Genomic DNA, 20,751 nt, shown 5'->3' on the forward strand with positions numbered 1-20,751 from the left:
CAGCGATTCTCTGGGCTGTGATTTCTTCAAGTTCTGCTGAACTTATTGGAGGGTTTGTTTCTCGTGGTGGTGGTTGCGGTTGTTGTTGTTGTGGTGCTGGTCGTTGGTTAAGGTTTAGCCGAGCGCTACTTCTTCTAGGCATTTTGTTTAGTTCCTATACATTTTAGATCACCAAGTGTTTAGTCTATCAAATATTACTCCCAATTTAAATAGTTCATATGATCTGATCATAATAAAATATAGTTGTACACCTACACCTAGTTGTGATAAGATCTATGCACATATGAACTTTAGTTGGAATATCTGATCTAAATCCTTGAGATCAAAAACATTTTGGGTATTTAGGTGTATTCTCATCGCGGGTCTGAGTCTTCATATATGACTCTATATTTATTATTTGTTGTATTCATGCTCTATTAATTATTGTTCGTTACTTCAGGTCTAGCTGATAAGGCACCGGCCAGTCAGGACAGTCGAAGGGCAGGATCATTTTAGCATATAGTCGTTCTGAAATCCAGCAACCCAAATCGACATGTCTATCCTTGTCACCGCTCCCGTAAGTAGTCCTTTAGTAGTATAATTAATAATACTTTATATTTGTAGGCTAAGTGATATACCTAAACCTAACAGAGTAAGCTCTAAACTATAGTCGTGCTTTCCTAAGAAAGTACTAATTCACTATAGTTAATAGCTCTGATACCAATCTGTCACACCCCGGCCGTCGGCGGAAACACCGGGCAGTGTAACGTCATTTCTCATATCATAGTTATCAACTTCCTGAAAACACATGCATTTTAAAAATACGTCAACATAAAGTTGGTGAGTCCACATGTTTTGAATCCATATAAAAATAATACATTTTCCAAGTTCAAAAGTATAGTTTTGAAAGTAGCATTTTAACGTTTAGTATAGTTTTGAAAGTATCATTTTAACTCTCCAACGTTTAGTATATATATCCTAGATATAAAAGTTTACTTACCAAATAAGTAGTTTACCTATAAGTCTCATATACTATGATTATAAGTGTTTGTAATTCCATACAAACGAAAGTTGCTACGTATAAATCTATTTCAATTCTATACGAGTAAAACCGCTATGTATAAATCTATTTCAATTCTATACGAGTAAGTAGAATAGGTATAGTGGTCTACTTAATATACAAATAACATACCTACTAGATTCTTATACTTAGAGTATAAGTCTTTAGGAAACTTATACTTCACATTCATACTTGTATATCAACAAAGTATAATGCTTCTAAAATTGTGCTACCATGAGTCTATAGCTGCGACTGTATGACTTAGTTTTATACCTTTTATTATTATTACAAGGATCACACATTGCGGTAGTACAAGCATCACACCTTGCGGTAGTACAAGGATCACATCTTGCGGTAGCACAAGGAATACATCTTGCGGTAGTACAAGAATTACACCTTGCGGTAGTACAAGGGGTACATCTTGTGGTAGTACAACAGCTATAATTAGAATTAAAACCAGGTTTTATCTTAACATAAAATCAATAATAACAACATATAACGTTCCTAGTTTTATCTTCACATAAAACCAATAATAACAACATATAGCGTTCCTAGTTTTATCTTGACATAAAACCAATAATAACAACGTACATATCAATTAACATATAGAACTTCCAAGTATAACTATGGAACTATATCGCACACAACATATATATATATATATATATATATATATATATATATATATATATATATATATATATATATAATCCGAAGTATAACTCAAGATCTACATTAGTATACTACTATAACAATAACATGCTAACAACTTTACGATAGTTGTATATTTTTAGATACGAAATAACTATATCCTGGTTATTATAACTATCTACGTTGATACTAATATACTATAATATAGACATAATAATAACGCATATACAATATTTAGCATGCGTTTCCCCCGAAAATATTAGAAAGTGGGGCCATGAAACTCACCTTAATAGCGTGATTTTATGTAGTCTAAGCAGAAACGGTCAGCGTACGAGGTCATCGGGGCTCGGGATGCAAGAGGGCTTCAGCAAAGGAGAGAGGAGAAAGAAGTTCAGGTGTAAGAATGGCTGGGGTCGATCTTGCTATTTATAGTAAGATTTTTGGCCCTCATGACGTGAAAAACTCATTGTTCACGTCGTGAGTTTGGATCTTATCTCTTCATAGACATGCCATCCGTCTTCTAGCTTCCGAAGGTGGCAAAATGAGCCCTCACGACGTGAAAAACGCCTTGTTCACGTCGTGAGTTTGGATCTTATCCCCTCGCAGCCTCGTGACACCTTCTAGATCCGAAATATGGCGGTTTGACTTCTCACGTCCTGAGTTTTTATGCTCACGTCGTGAGTTCAGTCAAATTAGGGTTTCTGACAGCGACATCTTCGGAAGGCCATAACTTTTGCATACGAACTCCGTTTTTGAGGTTCTTTATATGCACGCGTAGGTAATTCCGAGTACTACAACTCTCTTTTAGAATTAAATAGCTAATTCTAAGTCTATTTTAAATTACTCTTATTATAGAGATTTATAGTGTTCGGTTTATCATAACTTCTTCACGCGAAGTCAGATTCAGACGTTCTCTACATTTTTGGAATCGTATATACGTATACTTTTAGTTGTATCATAAAATATGTATGAAAGTTCATATTTATATTAGGATTATCATGAAATACATAGTGAGTTTACTACATTACTAGTTTTAACAAGATCACATTACATGATTCATATAATCACATGTGATTGTTATTGACCTATTTTTGACGGGTGTTACAAAATATCAGCAATAATTGTGGCAAAGTCATTTAAGAGAGACTTAAGAAAATTACATGCTCTCTCATATGATGGCTTCATCTTGTGGTACATTACATATCCTTATAGTTGACCGATATTATTTCTAGGTACTACGTTATCTTATTGAATTGGCCATCATAATATCTACATAATACCTCTTCCTAGACTATCATACATCATAACTCTTACGCACAATATCATAACTTACAGCTAGGTATAGTATCTATGGATACATTATCCGAAGGGTTTGTGTTTTATATAACGATTGATATTTATAAATATAAATATATATATATATATATATATATATATATATATATATATATATATATATAACTTTGTGATAAAGTAGTTTGATAAGCATGTATCCCCCCTCCCCGGCCCCTCGCATAAAACCTTTAAAATAGTGAAAAGGGGTCATGAACTCACCCTAGTAGCGTGATCAGAAGCATCCTTGCTACTACACTTGAAGCTTTGCGCCATTGGGAGGATTTCCAAAATAGCTCAAGAGAAACACATACACACACACACACAAAGAGAGAGAGAGAGAGAGAGAGAGAGCAGAGAGCAGAGAGAGAGAGAGAGTGTGTGTGTGTGTGTGGGTGTGTGTGTGTCTTTTGGGCATGAAGAAATCAGAAAGTAAGCACCTCTATTTATAGTCCTTATGCACGCGGTGTATTTCATATTCGACGACCATACGACTCATGGCTCCATCCATAGTATACCATGTGTCACACTTGTGATGGTCCACGTCTCTCCAATCTTGACGAATCTAGGTGTCAGACATGCGCGTCGAGCATGGCGCGCACTTGGCGTGCAACTCTAATTTTTTTTTTTTTAAATTCATATCTTCCTTAAATGAGTCTTGTTTCTCACCCTCTTATATATATATATATATATATATATATATATATATATATATATATATATATATATATATGTGTGTGTGTGTGTGTGTGTGTGTGTGTGTGTGTGTGTCTGTAGCTTTGTAATAGTACTACAAGTTTTCTTAAGGCTGCATTGGCAAATTTGAACTTTTATTTTTTACCTGTATTTTATATTTTTCTAAAAGTGGTATCTTCTTTACACGAATTCTATTTTTGACCTTTTTCTTTTTAACATTCTTATCTCTCGGAGTACTATGATTTTCTTTTTAGTGACGTTAGCCAGAACTCAATCAATTTATGTATACCATTTTGACGTTAATAACATTATTAACGCAATTGATTTTTACTTTGTATAAAATCGGAACTCCTCCCATCGGAGTCAGACCTTTACCACTTTTATATCTTTGGGACCACTTTGTTGTGCACTTTCCAAGTACCACTATTAATCTTATTTATAAATCGTATTACACATGATCATATTTTCCCGACGTATGAAAAACTCTATTATTGTCATTTATTGATGTTAATCTCTAGTGACGGTTGATGACGGTAATTTTCCAATTATCACATTAGCCCGTGTTTTCGGAATTTCGTCCTGAAATTTATATGTTAGGTATCTTATTAGGGGAGACCGGTTTCTTAATCAGGGATCGACCCATTTTCTTTTTATTGGGACAACTGAAATTCCTTTTTAGTTCCTATTTCTAATTCTTTAACTTCATCATTAGAATCTAACATTTGTCTTTTGAAATCCTACATGATTTCATCCTTATTTTACACCAATACGAAACCTAAACTTTTTATTTTAATATCGATGTGGATTACTGGAAGGATATCTATGTTTATTTGTCTATTACTACCTGTACTTAAAAGTAGATATATATATATATATATATATATATATATATATATATATATATATATATATATATATATATATATTAATAAAGAGTACAACTTCAAGGGTTTCCAATTCCCTTGGTAAACGTTACATAATCATTCCTATGAGACTTTTCCTAAACCTCTTTATTCTAACACCCAATATTCTCTTTTACTGACCCAGTTGACTCCTACAAATGTTTTCAATGTGACCTGGTCTTTCATAATTGTTAACACCTAAACTGCTCATATATTTCCCAAATGATGAAGTCCACGACTACTGAACAAGGGGAGTCTTCCCAAGTATCCCCTTGGTGGAGTGAGTGATCTCTCATGAGGCTTCCTTTCCTCTCTTTCATTCCATAAGGGTTGACTTGGATTTCCCTTGGTAGTTCCTTCCCACTTGTTCTTGAGTTCTTTAGACTTCATATTACTCCTTCTTGAGTTCTGCGGTATAGGTTCCTTGAGAGTGAAGGCTAAGTATTTAGCTTCCTCATAGGTATTGGGCTGGTGTGCTTGCACCTCAATCCTAATGTGGGGATCTAACCCTTGGAGGTATGCATTGATCTTCTGGGTCTCCGAGATGACCAACTCAAGGCATATGGTGACTAGGTAGTCAAAGCATACCGTATAGAAGGCCACACCTAATTCCTTCGATCTAAGAGGACTGAATTCCTACTCTGCTTGTGCCACATTTTTTTCTATAACATAATTCCTTTATCATCTACTTTACCTATTCCCAGGGGGTTGCATAGGCTTCATCTATGCCTAAAGCCTTGATCTGAATACTCCACCAGAGGAGAGCTCTTCCCATAAATGTGCAAGTTGCAAACTTAACTCTATGTTCACTAGAACAGTTGCTCTCTATCTCTTATGTCCAATGAATTAAACTATTTACGCCTCCGTCTCCATAAAAAGATGTCGACTCAATGTTAATAAAATCTTGATAGGTTCTTGTCATTTGAGTAACTTCCTTATTGCTTCCCTCATCCTTACGTTGTCTGAGATTCCTTCATGCATCATAGACTTTATGCTGAATCATGGTCTGAATGGTAGATGGTTCAATCAAGGTTAGCATTGAAGGGTTGTTATCTTGAAATGAGAGCAATAAGGTTACTTGTCCTTTCTAGGTTTCACTAATGGGGATGCCAATTTATCCTTGATTTACTGGGTCAATACTACTCTACCTATTTGTAGTGTGCTATAGTTGTATTCCTATCACTTGTTAAAATGAAGATTTTACTTTTATCCTATAAGCATTTTCTTTCATTGTCGTTGCCTTTTCTATTATGACTCGTTACTGTTGCTTCTCTAGCAACTTATCTTATGAATGTAATTTCCTTATTACAGCATGCTACTGTTTCCTTCTTAGCAACCTATAAAATTTCCTTATTACAACATGCTACTATTGCTTTCCTAGAGACCTACGCAATTTCCTTATTACAAATGCTACTGTTGCTTTCCTAGCAACCTATGAAATTTCCTTATTACAACATGTTACTTTTGATTTCCTAGAAACCTTTGGAATTTCCTAATTACAACATGCTACTGTTGCTAACCTATAGAATTTCCTTATCACAACATGCTACTGTTGCTTTCCTAGCAACCTACGTATTTCCTTATTACAACATGCTACTATTGCTTTCCTAGCCAACTATGGAATTTCCTTATTATTCCAAGGAAATCTCTCTTCTTTACCTTTAGGTTTCTAAATAGATTAAACCCTTAAAGGTTTTATTGTCTAGGGTATCAATAAATTTTGGGTAAAAGTGTCAACTTTTGAAAAATTTCAACATGCGCGTCTGGCACACGATGTGCGTCGTGCGTACATACAGAAAATCATTATTAAAGTCGATTTTTGGTCTCATTTTGCACTTTTCCGACATTCCTTTGGTCCCCCCTCTTTTGTCCCTACAGGGTCCCACCTGCACGACGCACACATCACACACCTTCTCACGAGCTTCTATTTCTTCATCTCTTTTGACTCCTCTACTTCCAGGTATCCTTCTTACTTAATCCTATATCATATTTAGGCTAAATTTCGTGTTTTAGGGATTTGTGAAATGGACTATTAATTTAGCTAGCTATACTACCGATTTTACTTCCTTGATACTCAATATCGAGTTTATTTCATCCATTGATCTTCATTTTGAGTTTTTAGAATTTGAAAATTTTTATAAACTTTTAGCTAAATTCATAAATTGGCAATGTTTTCAGAGGAATGAACTCCCTATTTGTGCTCTAGAAGCCTACTCGAGCATCCCTATACGTCAACTGGGTTAAATTTTCGGCAAAACATCAGTTTTTTGAAATGATGTTCGTCGTGTTCTTGGAGCACGTCGCGCGAATGCAAGTTCTCCGCGTGCACTCACATGCATCGCGAACTTGTGCGCGCGTGGTCCATTTCAACACCTTTTGCAGCATTTATCTTATCTAACTCCTCCCTAACTTTTTTTGTCTACTTTTCTTTAGATATGTCGAGATGAGGTCGTCAAGCTGTGGGTCAGTTACCTCACATCTATTCCTATAGTCCCCCGATGACCTGGTTGATCGGAGTTACTTCGTCTGTCGGATGATCGCTCTCTTATCCAAGAAGATCGGTGTTCCCCAAGCTCTCTCCTAGAGATTTACGGACGAGACTGGGTTGATGGCTCGTTTGAAGCCATTCCTTACCCGTGTATAGTGGGATGATAGCGGTCTTAAGATTTTTATAGGGAGCTTTGATAAGAATTTTTTTCGACAGCTCACTTTAACAAGACGTTGATGAGATGGGCTGATAGATCAGTCTCCACCTTTCGCCTGGGAGGCGTATCCGGCTCCTACAGTCTGATCAAGTTGGGGAGACGTCTAGGGATTTATACAACTAAGGAGTCTGTGAGTCCTCATTTCCATGCTTATCGTATTACTAAGCCACCATAGGAGTACGACTACCTTTAGGTCTAGGGTCACGCTAATGGGACTTATGTATCCAGGACGGCTAAAGAGATCGCCTTCCGATCTCCTATTTATTTATTGATCCGCCGATTGGTCGCCTCTACTATTTGTCATTGCGAGGAGTATGACAAGTTTCCTTCTAGCAACATCTTCTATATGTGGTCCCTCACTCAGGTTGAGGTTCACCTCCATCTTCCTTTTTCTCTTGCTCTCTATTTATTTGGTATGGATCTGGGTTCCATGCCTTCGATTGGGATTTGTAGGGGTCATTGTATCATTTGTTTGGCCCTATATTATGAGGTTAACACTAGTGGGATGGTTCCTACTCCTATAAGAGAAATGAGTAGTATCACTCTAGGGAGATGAGCATTTTGGTTCGGGGAGTAGGGTGGCAGTGGCGGATTTCGGATGATGACATTATGGAGCCAATTCGAAAGGTGGAGCCGAAGCATATCTCTAAGCCTTCCTTTTATAGGCGCAGAGACCTAGGCATTCTTAGCTTGATCAGCCGGAGTCGAATCTACGCGATGTGATGTGGCGTTTGGATGCTATACAAGAGGAACTTCACTGGATCTTGACTTCGAGTGTTAGGGTGAGACAGAACCTTTGATTGGACCATCCACCTTTTCCTCAGGCGGGTCTTGCTGTTCCACCTCCGGCTCAACCGAGAGGTACCAGTCATGATGGTGCTTGCACCTCAGGCACACATCCCGGGGATACTGATGATGATAGCGAGGAGAGCTCGGAGGACAATGAGGGTGAGTATGAGAGTAGCAAGTATAATCGATGCGTTTGGGTTGTATTTTGATGCTTATTTATTTTGTGGGATATTTTTGATACACTTATGTATGTATGTTTATATTCTTTAATTTGCATTATGTATATATGGTTTCTATTTTATAGCTTACCGAGCCCAAACATATTTGATATATGGTTTAGTTAAGACTAAACATAAGTGATCAGGCTACATTTAGTTGTGACTCAACTTTTACACACTCAATTGGCCTAGATAACTGACTTATATAGTTTTCGTTTTGGATTTGTATATTTAATTGCTCTGGGTTGGCGACTATTATTTTTTTTACTTCTAGACTATCAAATAGGGATCGGCCAGATAAGAAGTGTCGGAGGGCAGGATCATATTAGCATATAGCCGTTCCGAAATCCAGTAACCCAAGCAACAATTTCAACTAGTCCCCTCGCCCGTAAGTAGTCTATCAGTAGGGAAATTAACAATAATACTTTTATTTAAAGGTTTTAGGGCAAACCTAATCGGAGTATTTGGCCTAAGCTATAGTTGTAATTCCGGAACAAATACTAATTCGCTATAGCAAGTAGCTCTAATACCATTCTGTGACACCTTCGCCGACCGTAGGCGGAAATGCCAAGTGGTGATGGTATTTACATAGATTACCCAAATCATAGAACAAAGATCATAACTATCTTTTTGTAAACGAAATCTATTACAAGGAATTAAACTAAACATATTTATCTTTAAGCTGATTGTCCTTCCTTGCTTTGATCCTTATTCCATCCTAGGAATACATGCAATTTTGAAAACATCAAGTTGATGTTAGTGAGTCCACATGTTTTGAGATAAACATATAATAAACTCACTAAGTTTTACGAATTTTTACAATGATTATGATCATTTTACTTCTATTCCTTGTTTCCTATGCTTTATTATATTATCTGTGACAACCGTCAATTTTTTGCCAAGTCAAAGTCAACTAAAGTCAACAAGTCAAACCGGTCAACTTATCTAACCCTTGTACATTAGGGTTTCCATTATGTTTCTTATTGTACAACTCGCAATCCTCATACAAATTATCACTTAGAGTTTTCACGTGTTCGGAAATTCTAAACCCTAATCAGGGTAAGTGATGACTCTACTCGATAAAACATTATTCCTTAACTCTCGGGAGCGTATAACATTCATAACAAGGCTTAACAGAGTGTAAGAACCTTGCGTTGCGAAGCCAAACACTCAAAAAGGTCACAAAAGAAATCTCTCCAAATCTCTTTCACTCTAACACTCCTAAAACTCTCTAAGTAAGAGAAATCTCTCCAAGAATGTCAAATCTCTCCCAAATCTCTCCAAGTATGTGAAATCTCTCTCTGTATGAGAAATCTCTCCAAGAATGTCAAATCTATCCCAAATCTCTCTCTGAATGCCAAATCTCTCCAAGTATGTGAAATCTCTCCCAAATCTCTCTCAAAATCTCTCTCAACTTTTTATAATCACTCGGGGCATCCCGACCCTCGAATTTGGCGAAAACAGCCCAAAAACGGAAGTCTACGCGAAAAACGGACTTAAGGAGCCGAAACTCCTCTTAGGAACCGAAACTCCTCTTAGGACCCGAAACCTCTTGGAACCGAACCTTCTCGGACCGAAGCCTGCTGAGAACCGAACCTGCCTCTCGGACCCGAACCTCGCCTGACCCGAACCCGAAGCCTCTCGGACCGAACTTTACCTTCGCCTTCGCTCCTAAGCCTTTCGGTCCATTTCGCTTCTTACTCCTTTGGCCTTATCTCGCATTCGGGCCCAACAGCCTTGGGACCGAACCTCGACCTAGCACCGAGAGGTCTCGCAGGTTGCCATTTTCTTCCCGGTTTTCGACTAGTTTTGCGTTCTAAGCCCGATTTTAATTATTTTAACGCGGGATTTTCACCCAAAACTTTATTTTAACATATAAGGCCCCATATTTATTAATTAATCACGTTTTTGGGGATAAATCTTATCCAAGATTTAGTGGGTGAAGTACAAGAGGTGGAGTGTTGACTTTTCCTTAGTTTATGACACAAGCAACCACCCACACCCACTCTATGACCAGCCACACCTCCCCACCATACCTTGTCACGTCCTTGTACTTTTTCCCTCTCTCACAAGTTATTCCCACGTTCTTAGAGCTGGACACTCATCCTCTCTCCTCATGCTCACTCACTTGCTCTCATTTCACCAAAGATCAAACTCAACTTTTCTCTCTAACTCTTCTCTCTCAATTTCGAGATTTCCAAGGCATTTTCCAAGGCTTTCCTTCTACTTTTGGTAAGTATCTTCATCATCCTTATGATTATTACTCTTCAGTCTACTCCAATCATAGATTGCTTACACAAATATCGTCATATTTGTGTTAGATCTTCGAATCTTCAAGCACCTCCCAAGTGTTCTTGAGTTGAGCACTTCTTTTCTCCATCATCCATCTACTGAAATCACTCAAGGTGAGTTCATACCCCTACATTTTCATGTTTTCTTACGTTTTAAGGGGGGGGGGGGGAATACAAGTTAAAACACAAGAACACAACTAAACTCATTTAACAGCCTTCATCAGAAAAGTTCAACTCCATTCACGGACTGTTTTGGTAAACTTAAGCATTTTAGTTTTCAAAACTGAATTAGGTGCAAATAGTTCAGTTTCATACCTTTAAAATGACTACTTGCACATCACCATACGATTTTTCTATGATTTATGGTGAGTTTTACAAAACCGTCTATCATTTCAGAAACAAATCCGGACCAGTCTGTGAATATGAACATTTTCACACAAGTTAAAGACTTCTAAAAATCATAATAAAAATTATGAATAAACTAGACACCTTTTATGAACTCTCAGAATTTACGGATTTAGTTTTCGACTTCGTATGATTTTTCTATGATTTTTCTAAAACAGTGGAGAAAGCTTAAAAACTAGTTAACAGCTTATATCTTTCATAACACTTTGTATTATGTTGAGCAAAGTGTATAACGATACGTGCTAAATATTGAATGTAATTTCTTGTTAGTTATTATCATAAACTGAAATTTAGTCATTCATGATAAGATCTTTCATTCATTTCGAACATATATAATAAGCTATAATAAGCGTAGTTTATGGATTCATAGCACTAGTGTATTTTCATAAAAGGGGTTCTTATACACCACAAACAAACATACTACACTATAATAGGTATAGTTAGGTCGCATATACATTACAAAGTACCGGGTCTTCATATAAATGGGGTACGAATACAAAGTACTGGGTTAATACAGAAAGGGGTACATTACAATGTACCGGGTCTTCATATAAATGGGGTACGAATACAAAGAACAGGTTTATACAAAAAGGGGTACATTACAAAGTACCGGGTCTTCATATAAATGGGGTACGAATACAAAGTACCGGGTTTATACAAAAAGGGGTACATTACAAAGTACCGGGTCTTCATATAAACAAATACAAAGTACCGGGTACCGGGTCTTCATATAAATGGGGTACGAATACAAAGTACCAGGTTTATACAAAAAGGGGTACATTACAAAGTACCAGGTCTTCATATAAATGGGGTACGAATACAAAGTACTGGGTTTATACAGAAAGGGGTACATTACAAAGTACCGAGTCTTCATATAAATGGGGTACGAATACAAAGTACCGGGTTTATACAAAAAGGGGTACATTACAAAGTACCAGGTCTTCATATAAATAGGGTACGAATACAAAGTACTAGGTTTATACAAAAAGGGGTACATTACAAAGTATCGGGTCTTCATATAAATGGGGTACGAATACAAAGTACCGGGTTTATACAAAAAGGGGTACATTACAAAGTACCGGTTAATCTTAGTATAGTTATAGTGACTCACATAGGGAGTTAACAAAACTTAAAGTATAAGGGAGTTTATAAATCAAAAGGGGTTTTTATGTTGATTTAAAACCACCTTTAATAACAATAAATATAGATTTCACTTGTACACTTTTGGTCTCGGTACTTGAGATCACATATCACAAAACTCACACGCATATCCAGTTTTGGGTTTTAAGACTACATATCGTTTTTATAAGGAAAATATTGGATTTTCTTGGTAACATACAACTCATTACAAAGAACGGCTTTTAAACTCTTACTTTCAAAAGCTTATGAACTCACCAACTTAATTGTTGACACTTTTTCAAAACTACTTGTATTCTCAGGAAATCAGTGAAACAGGAAAACCAACAGCATTTTGAGGATGGGACGATAAATCGTCAAATAGTTCATTTTGTCATCATGATGTAATTGATTTGAATCGTGTAAACATATACTTTAGTGTAACCCTTTCAACTATTTATGATGGTTGTTTTTACTTTGAGCACTATTATACTCGTTGTTGTGATACTATACATGAAGTCCTCCACCCCCGGACGTTTCCGCCATCCTTGGTTTGGGGGTGTGACAGATTGGTATCAGAGCACGGTTTATAGTGAATTAAGTATATCAAACCACATAAGATATACAAACTATAAACACAATTGGGACTAAAAGTCTCTGATTCGAACATTTTTCGAAAGATTATACTTTTAGAAAATAAATAGTTTTTCTAGAATAAAGTATACGTGCCTGCATTCATACTAAAATCAATGTCACAATGACAAGAACAAAAGTATTACGATTGTTGAATATCGCAAGTAAGCTTGGGGATGTATGGTCAGTCCTGGGAATGGCATAGCCTGATCAACTATGCTGGTCCGAGGAGTGATTAGCATATGCCCAAGAATGGTTGTGATGTGGCAACAAGTCTAAAAACTTACCAACACTACCACAATGAAATACCATAGGGGTATTTGGTGTTACTATAATTACTTATCTGAGAACTAAATAGATTTTTATCAATAGGTCAATAATTGCTTAGTGGATACATTAAAATTATATGTATCCAGGACGTCATAGACTTAGAATTTGTGGATCTTTGCTTTACTTCTTGTTCCTCGTTGGGTTGTGGACTTAGAGTTAGGGTCGCTTATTCGAAGGTCTATCCTGTCCCGAATACATATAACTAGTATGCCCTAAACAAGTATTGAAGTATGTGATAAAGATCATCTTATAATTATCTAATTAGTACGTCTACTTAGTTATTTCTTATATTCCCTTTTCTCGCGTGGAAATCATGGCTGGATTCCATCCCCACGACGACCCGTACTACCCCAACCACGACAATGCTGGATGGCTCTTAGAGGAGCCAGAGAATGATCACCCAATCCCTGTGGATGGTCACCAAGCTGAAGGCTTTGCTAATGATTCTGACTCCGAACCTGAAGTGGAGAACCTACCCCCGATGGCTCTTGTTCCGAATCCTAACCCTCGTCCGGCTTTTCAAGGCCCGACGCCTCCTTGGGTAGAGTGCTTGGAAACCTGGAGCGAAGAGCAAGACCAACCTATGTCGTTTAATGGAGACCGAAGCTTCTACAACATAAGCGAAGGAAGCTCAGCAAACAGAATTCTTCCAATTCTGGTCTGTAGAGTTGCCCGAAACGAGATTCAGGGCAGAACAGCTCTCCATCGTATCGCAGAGGTTGATGCAAATGAAAGAATTCATACAATCCGCACCAATCGCCTTGAGCACACTCGTGAAAGATCTGAGAGAGACCATGAAACCCTGCTGCAAGCACTGGCTGAAACACGAGCCGAAGTCATAGAACTCCGAGTACGCCAGAGGGTGTACGAAAGGCACATGCTTGATATGGGGCGGCAACTGGCTGAACTGAGGGTTCACCAGGGGGATGACCGCCGCCAGTAGTAGATGCCTTACTTTCTTTCCCTGTTAAAAAGGAATCGTTTTTCCTATCTATGTCCTATGTGGCATTTTCTATGAAACTATCTTGTATTGTATGTGCTTTTAGTTAGGCCTTTAGGCGGCCAAAACTTTCCTACTCCGGATGTGATGTAAGACCCTCTACAAGGTCAACTTTCCCAAGCCTGTTACATCTTAAAAATCAATGACATTGTCAGTCGGCTAAATTCTGTGTCACTCTTTGTTCAAATACTTCCATCATACAATCATAGGAGTCTATCTGAAACCCACTCTAGTCAAGTTGTTGGACTAGGGCAATTTAGCTCCGGGATCATTCCTAATTCTCTATCAAAGGTTGGATCATGTTGTTCACCAACCAATGGAACCCCGGTTTGAACGACAAACGTCATGAGACCATTCTACGAACTTACTTCCACTCCGTAATAGGACTGCATCATAGGGATGTAGGTCAAACCTTCGAGAACATACTTCTACTCTATAGGTGAACGGTCGAAATACATCTAGGTTCGATGATAGCCTTTACTAGGAATTCTAGTTCATTAAGAAGGATTAGTAAGAATGTTATTATTACGATTTCCTCACTTATACATTCCCCAGTTATATATAACGAGGACCTGGTAGACAATAGAATGTGAGATTTCTAACTTAGTTTCTTTTCCTCGTTGGGATGTGAAACTAAAAGTAGAATCACACATTTTACTATCCGCCCAGTCTTGGTTATATCATAATGTGTATAAGCTAAGTTTTCATGTATAATAACTCATCTCTTAGTCAGAATCAAAATAATATGGAGTCAACCTTAGTCACTCACGAACTCCTTGTCTTTCGTGTGGCAGAATCATGTCATCATCCGGAAATAGTCAGCAGAACAACGAAGCCCCTATCCTTCATATCGACGCCGCTACATTCCAAGCCGCGGTAACAGCTGCCGTGACAGCTGTCCTTGCAAACCTCAACGCTGGCAACGCAATCACGACTGGAAAAGGAATTGAAAATTCCGATCGATGTATCGATCCAGGAAGCCAACAAAGGGCAACAGTCACGGACATACAAAGTTGTAAAACCGAGAGGAGGAAACGAAATCGCCAAGCTCGAAAGGAGCGCCAACAATCCCAAAGACTTGCCATGCAACAGCAGCAAGTGGCAACTCCTGCCCCTTTAGCACCAGCACGACCCATTTCTCAAGTCCCTGGCATCGGGACCAACCCTGCACACAAAGGTGGTGGTAAAACCGGACCCCATAAAAGGAAATTTTCGAAGTGGATGAACGAGAAGGGCACCCGTGTCCACGTAACTCTGACTAAAAACCTCACTTCCACCACCAATGCTAGTACAAGCCAGATATGTCACCAATGCAGCGAGATAGGACACCTCAAAAAGGACTGTCCAATAATAAAGAACTCCGGCGCAGACGGGAAGATACTAAGGATCACTACCGCAGGAGAAACTACTCCGGACCCCGTTAAAGTATCTAAGGCGTTCGTTGTAACAGACTCATAAACCGTTTAAAACTAGTGCAACTAGAGTCTTATCTTTAGCGAGACCCCGTCAGTAAAGGGACCCTCGTGCTGCGTATACTTGTCTTTTGTAGTATACCTAGTTTGCAACAATAGTCTTGTAGTAAATCTATAGTACTGTAACTCTGTTAAAAGTTGCACAGTTGTGTTTTGTCTGTAACGCCTTTATGATGAAAATCTAGTGCCTTTATTTCCAAGTGACTCCGATTTTTATCATACGACTGGAGTCCATTTGATCCTCACAATACCAGTTTCGTGCGTAAATCTCTTCCTCTGAAATCATCTTTCTAGCGAAGCCGTCATTCCAGAACTCCAAAGTACTCATGCGTAGAGTACCTCAGGATTCTTATCCTTTCCAAAGAAACCTCAACAAACCTCCCCGAAGTACCACTCGGACGGTACGTCAAGTTCAATCTAATATGAACTTCAGGACGGAGACTGCCCAAGACTACGAGTAATCGCATCGTCATACGAACAAACTTAGAACCCGGTACGACTCCAGTAACTAGATCGCCCTACAGTCTAACCCCCTACCGAGCTGCAAAAACTGTCAGGTCAAACGGAAAAAGCAACGCCGCTTCCCATTAGTGAAGCGCTGGAATACCAACCAAGGACCTGGATTCACTTGGGAGCGCGAGAATCAATCGATTAGGAAGTATCCCCACTTCTTGGCTCGATTATTCATGCCTACTCCTTGCCTAAATTCTAATTTCGGGACGAAATTCTTTCTAACGGGGGGATGATGTGACAACCGTCAATTTTTTGCCAAGTCAAAGTCAACTAAAGTCAACAAGTCAAACCGGTCAACTTATCTAACCCTTGTACATTAGGGTTACCATTATGTTTCTTATTGTACAACTCGCAATCCTCATACAAATTATCACTTAGAGTTTTCACGTGTTCGGAAATTCTAAACCCTAATCAGGGTAAGTGATGACTCTACTCGATAAAACATTATTCCTTAACTCTCGGGAGCGTATAACATTCATAACAAGGCTTAACAGAGTGTAAGAACCTTGTGTTGCGAAGCCAAACACTCAAAAAGGTCACAAAAGAAATCTCTCCAAATCTCTTTCACTCTAACGCTCCTAAAACTCTCTAAGTAAGAGAAATCTCTCCAAGAATGTTAAATCTCTCCCAAATCTCTCCAAGTATGTGAAATCTCTCTCTGTATGAGAAATCTCTCCAAGAATGTCAAATCTATCCCAAATCTCTCTCTGAATGCCAAATCTCTCCAAGTATGTGAAATCTCTCCCAAATCTCTCTCAAAATCTCTCTCAACTTTTTATAATCACTCGGGGCATCCCGACCCTCGATTTCCAAGGCATTTTCCAAGGCTTTCCTTCTACTTTTGGTAAGTATCTTCATCATCCTTATGATTATTACTCTTCAGTCTACTCCAATCATAGATTGCTTACACAAATATCGTCATATTTGTGTTAGATCTTCGAATCTTCAAGCACCTCCCAAGTGTTCTTGAGTTGAGCACTTCTTTTCTCCATCATCCATCTACTGAAATCACTCAAGGTGAGTTCATACCCCTACATTTTCATGTTTTCTTACGTTTTAAGGAGGGGAATACAAGTTAAAACACAAGAACACAACTTAACTCATTTAACAGCCTTCATCAGAAAAGTTCAACTCCATTCACGGACTGTTTTGGTAAACTTAAGCATTTTAGTTTTCCAAACTGTATTAGGTGCAAATAGTTCAGTTTCATACCTTTAAAATGACTACTTGCACACCACCATACGATTTTTCGATGATTTATGGTGAGTTTTACAAAACCGTCTATCATTTCAGAAACAAATCCGGACCAGTCTGTGAATATGAACATTTTCACACAGGTTAAAGACTTCTAAAACTCATAATAGAAATTATGAATAAACTAGACACCTTTTATGAACTCTCAGAATTTACGGATTTAGTTTTCGACTTCGTATGATTTTTCTATGATTTTTCTAAAACAGTGGAGAAAGCTTAAGAACTAGTTAACAGCTTATATCTTTCATAACACTTTGTATTATGTTGAGCAAAGTGTATAACGATACGTGCTAAATATTGAATGTAATTTCTTGTTAGTTATTATCATAAACTGAAATTTAGTCATTCATGATAAGATCTTTCATTCATTTCGAACATATATAATAAGCTATAATAAGCGTAGTTTATGGATTCATAGCACTAGTGTATTTTCATAAAAGGGGTTCTTATACACCACAAACAAACATAATACACTATAATAGGTATAGTTAGGTCGCATATACATTACAAAGTACCGGGTCTTCATATAAATGGGGTACGAATACAAAGTACTGGGTTTATACAGAAAGGGGTACATTACAAAGTACCGGGTCTTCATATAAATGGGGTACGAATACAAAGTATCGGGTTTATACAAAAAGGGGTACATTACAAAGTACCGAGTCTTCATATAAATGGTGTACGAATACAAAGTACCGGGTTTATACAAAAAGGGGTACATTACAAAGTACCGGGTCTTCATATAAATGGGGTACAAATACAAAGTACCGGGTTTATACAAAAAGGGGTACATTACAAAGTACCGGGTCTTAATATAAATGGGGTACGAATACAAAGTACCGGGTTTATACAAAAAGTGGTACATTACAAAGTACCGGGTCTTCATATAAATGGGGTACGAATACAAAGTACTGGGTTTATACAGAAAGGGGTGCATTACAAAGTACCGGGTCTTCATATAAATGGGGTACGAATACAAAGTACCGGGTTTATACAAAAAGGGGTACATTACAAAGTAGCGGGTCTTCATATAAATGGGGTACGAATACAAAAAGTACTGGGTTTATACAAAAAGGGGTACATTACAAAGTACCGGGTCTTCATATAAATGGGGTACGAATACAAAGTACCGGGTTTATACAAAAAGGGGTACATTACAAAGTACCGGTTAATCTTAGTATAGTTATGGTGACTCACATAGGGAGTTAACAAAACTTAAAGTATAAGGGATTTTATAAATCAAAAGGGGTTTTTATGTTGATTTAAAACCACCTTTAATAACAATAAATATAGATTTCACTTGTACACTTTCGGTCTCGGTACTTGAGATCACATAACACAAACTCACACGCACATCCAGTTTTGGGTTTTAAGACTACATATCGTTTTTATAAGGAAAATATTGGATTTTCTTGGTAACATACAACTCATTACAAAGAACGGCTTTTAAACTCTTACTTTCAAAAGCTTATGAACTCACCAACTTAATTGTTGACACTTTTTCAAAACTACTTGTATTCTCAGGAAATCAGTGAAACAGGAAAACCAACAGCATTTTGAGGATGGGACGATAAGTCGTCAAATAGTTCATTTTGTCATCATGATGTAATTGATTTGAATCGTGTAAACATATACTTTGGTGTAACCCTTTCAATTATTTATGATGGTTGTTTTTACTTTGAGCACTATTATACTCGTTGTTGTGATACTATACATGAAGTCCTCCACCCCCGGACGTTTCCGCCATCCTTGGTTTGGGGGTGTGACATTATCTCATTCAAAATTTCATTTGATCTGGTAACTTAATCCTATCTTATTAGCATTGTAGAATATTTTATCAATCTTATCTTGCTATCCTTACGTTTTAGGATATTCTATTAATCCTAATTTATTTTATTTACTACTTGAAGGCATCCCTCTAGGTAGTCGGATCTCTAAGGTGGTTTTAATGTATTACCATGAGCCCCCATAATCGATGATGTTTGGCTAACAATATCCCATTACGGTGCTTCATCGGACATCGTATAACATTTGAATAATAAATAAAGTTATCTTGTCAGGATTGTAGCTAGCAATCGCAGTTGGGGGTGTCAATTCCGGTATAAATTTAAACATATCTTTCTAGCTCTTGTAAGATTAACGATTGCAGGTTTGGGTTAGCCAAATTTAATCAGGCTAAGGATGAATAATAACAAGTCACTAACACATTAACGTTAGGTAATTTTTATCTTATATCTTTTGTTTCTTTGTGATTTCCTATAAGTATCACAATATAAATCTTTTACTTTATATTTGATAATTATAACTTTTTGATCTCATAATTATCATGTGTATGTGTGTGTGTATATATATATATATATATATATATATATATATATATATATATATATATATATATAGGCTTAGTTTATTCTATTCAAAATAATTATTGTGTTATTGTATGCATAATTGTGGGCCAATCAAATTTACTTATTTTAAGAAAGTGATTAATATATATTATTGAATTAAATATAATTGAAAAATATCATCTTAATTAATTACAAGGGTAATTTAGTCAATTAATATAGATTTAATAAAGGAAAATTGCATTTTTTTAGGGATCATAGATTCTATTAATTTTAAAAATCCGATTTTACGAATTATAATTCTTTTAATTCGGACATTCTGACAAAATATGTTTATGAGTATATTCAAAAATAAAAATATTCTTGAACCATATATAATAAAAATATTCTTGAACCATAAATAATAAAAGTATTCTTGAACCTATTTCTTGATCATGACTTTAAAAACTTCTTGTAGAATAACTAATTCTTGAACAATCAATTGACGAATAAGAACAAAAAATACATTATTTCTTATAGAATACGGGTAACAATTGTTAAGAATTACATTTATTGTTAAAGAATAAACTAAAAAAAGTTTCAAAACGGGAAAGAAAACATCAAAATCTAACAACAACACTAATAAATTCTTTAAAAATAATGTTGCTTAGAATCACTTTCAATTTTGTGGTCCGTTCTTTAAGCATCAACTTCTGTGAAAACAAAACAAAATTGTAGTTTAGATTCCAATAATGCATTAGCAAATGAAAAATAAAAAACTAAATTCCTTTGGAAAAAGATGTGGACTTGTGAATTGCACCAAAACCAATATACAAGAATTGTAGAGCATGCATAAATCAGTGAGAAAATATCCATACTCCATTCCAGCAGAATTAGAATTCATGATTCCATTCCAACAGAATTGGAATTCGTAATTTCATTCCAATAGAATTGGAATCTCACCAATATCATCCATTGAATCATCTACATAAACAAATTAATTCCAAATGAAAGAAGCATCAAAGCATCTATGTATTTTACTAATCGTTCTAGACTTGTACATGTCTAATTGAAGCATAAT

Source organism: Lactuca virosa, chromosome 6 (assembly GCF_052849685.1).
Source record: "Lactuca virosa cultivar CGN04683 chromosome 6, Lactuca_virosa_CGN04683_v6, whole genome shotgun sequence".
NCBI classification, from domain to species: domain Eukaryota; kingdom Viridiplantae; phylum Streptophyta; class Magnoliopsida; order Asterales; family Asteraceae; genus Lactuca; species Lactuca virosa.